The following is a 2,868-nucleotide window of genomic DNA, read 5'->3' as shown; positions in this document are numbered from 1 at the left end:
CAACCTGGTATGTGCCCTGACTGGGAATCAAACAAAGACCTCCTGGTTCATAGGTCAATGCTCAACCACTGAGCCATAGCAGCCAGGCAAGTTTTCCTCTTTTTAAATGCATAGCATAAAAGAATATCTATTCTAAAAATCACAGAATCTCAATGAGTGCATAATTAAAGGAATGTATACCGGTATGAGTCATAGAATCTCTATAAAGAAATATTATTGAGAATCTAATGGTCCTCTTGATGAACCTTCAAGAATTCTTTCATCATTTTATTTTTCTACAACAAGATTTCATATCCACACTTATCCTTCCTACATGTCTTCCTGTTTCAGTGAGAGATATGACCCTGACACTCTCTCTAATGCCAACAACTCTACTAATCCTATGAAATTACTTCTGTCTCCTTCTGAAGTACAACTGGCCATTTCTCTCCTACAACATCATTTTCTATCATATCATTCCTATTATTAAATGAAATGGTCTAGAGTTTTCTATCTTAAAAAAAAAGAAAACACCAAAATAATCTCACCTTACTTTACTTCACAATCCTTCAAGACACAGGACCTCTGCCAGCAAGACTTCCCCACAAGCTCTCTCCAGTTTCTGCCAGTTTCCACATGTAAACTATCCAATGACCTTCTGTTGGAATTAGAATAAACCGCCCATTGTTTACAGGGCCTTCAAGAGCCCATATGAAGTGTCCTTACTGCTGGTTTAAACTCGCCTTGATCATGTACATCACTTATTTACATGAACAGGCATACTAACCATCTTTCATGTCCTTAACCAGGCTGGCAGTTTGTCTGCTTTAAGGGCCATTTTAACTTGCTTTCCCCCTTTCTAGAATGCTCAACCCTCAGATATTAACAGACCTATCATTCAGTTCTATACTCAAATACCACCATCCCCGGAGTCCTGCAATATCAGTCAACCTTCCATAACGTCCCCTACCACAGTCTCTCTCATTACCTCTTTTATGTTTCTCATGACTCTCTGCAATTGACTTTTGCTTTTTTGAGAATTCATTAACACTCGAGGATATAAACATCCTGAAAGCAGAGGCATTTTCTATTTTTACTTACTGCTACATCTGGCACACATAAAACAGTTTCTGGTACATAGTGGTAGACAATAATATTTGCTATTAATATATATATATATATATATATATATATATATAAATGTTTAATTATGTATCAATAAATATCACTCAAATTCACATACACATATTTAAAAAGTAATATTATTATAATGTTAAGGAATTTGACTCCAGTGTAATTGATAATTGATTCGATATGGAATGATAAATAACTGTATATATATATATATATTTCTTTGACATTTTCAAATGTTTAGAACATTATATAGTGTTTTTATTGTACACTGCACTAAAATTTCAAAAATGAGAAAAAATATTTAATTTTTATTATAATTGATAAGCATCAGGTTGTACATATACGTATGGATAAGCATTTGCACATTTAAAAGTTCAAAAGTAAATTTGGATTTTGTTATATTGGTGTGATATCATGGTTCATAAAAATATATATTTGTTCTTCCTCTTGTTATTGTCACAAAGCTTATAAAACTCTTTCATTTTCCTGTGTTGAGAGTGATAAAGGTTTCTTTTGTTATGTTAATGAGATGACTATTGGACTCTTACCTAAGAATGGGGCTGCTTTCCAGGAGAACCGACCCTGTGATTGGAGCCACTTCCAGAGGACCTGGTCTATTAATCACCAGTGGTCTATGGTTTAATCAGTCATGTAGTGAACCCTCCATAAATGTTCTGAAAGCTTCTGGTCAGGTGAATCATAAAGGGGCTGAGATAATGGAGCACTCTGAGAGTGTGGGAGCCCTAAGCCCTTTTCCCATGTCTGCCCTACACATCTCTCAATCTGGCTTTTTCTGAGTTATACTATCCTATATAATAAAAGCCTAATATGCTAAGAATCCGATGGTTGGTTCAACCGTTTGACCAGTTGCTATGATGCATACTGACCAGCACGGGGCAGACACTCCAACTAGTAGGTTAGCTTGTTGCTGAGGTTTGGCTGATTGGGATTGGGTGAGATGGGCTGGACAGGCCCTGGAGCCCTCCTGCGGTCCCTCCCTGGCCCCAATAGTGCACCAGTGGGGTCCCTCAGCCTGGCCTGTGCCCTCTTGCAATCCGGGACCTCTTGGGGGATGTCAGAGAGCCAGTTTCATCCTGATCCCTGCAGGTCAGGCCGAGGGACCCCACCAGTGCCCGAGTCCATGCACTGGGCCTCTAGTGTTATAATAAAACAGTAATTGTGTGAGTAAAATGTTTCTCTGAGTTCTGAGATTTTCTCTGGCAAATTTAGTAAACTCAAGGAGGAGGTCCTGAGAACCTCTGATTTATACATAGTTGATTAAAAGTACTGGCTTGCCATTACTTTCTGAACTGAGGGGATCAGGGCAGTCTTGTAGTACTGAAGCCTTAACCAGAGGAACCCAGTGCTATCTCGGTGCAGTTAGTGTCAGAATTTAGTTGAATTATAGGACACCCAGCTGGTGTCCCGAGACTTGCTTGGATAGGTGAGGTACCATCATCCTACACACACATTGAAAAACCCAAAAGAACTGGTAGGTGGTAATTCATAATATTTCTACTTTTTGAGATTAAAGTTATAGCACTAGTTATTGATGGTCTCTTGAGAGCTCTTTCATCACAGATACATACTGAAATTCTGTGGTGGGCAGACTCTAAGATGATGTGCAATACTTCTTGCCTGTCGGTATTGAGAGTGGGATAGAGCTATTGCTCTATCTAATAGAATACAGCAAAGATAAAGAGTCATTACTTTCATGATTAGGGTACAAAAGATTGTGACTTCTAGAATGCTAGC

The sequence above is a fragment of the Myotis myotis genome, unplaced genomic scaffold (assembly GCF_014108235.1).
Source record: "Myotis myotis isolate mMyoMyo1 unplaced genomic scaffold, mMyoMyo1.p scaffold_m19_p_1, whole genome shotgun sequence".
In the NCBI taxonomy this organism is placed as follows: Eukaryota; Metazoa; Chordata; class Mammalia; order Chiroptera; family Vespertilionidae; genus Myotis; species Myotis myotis.
Note: the sequence above shows the minus strand (reverse complement) of the source record.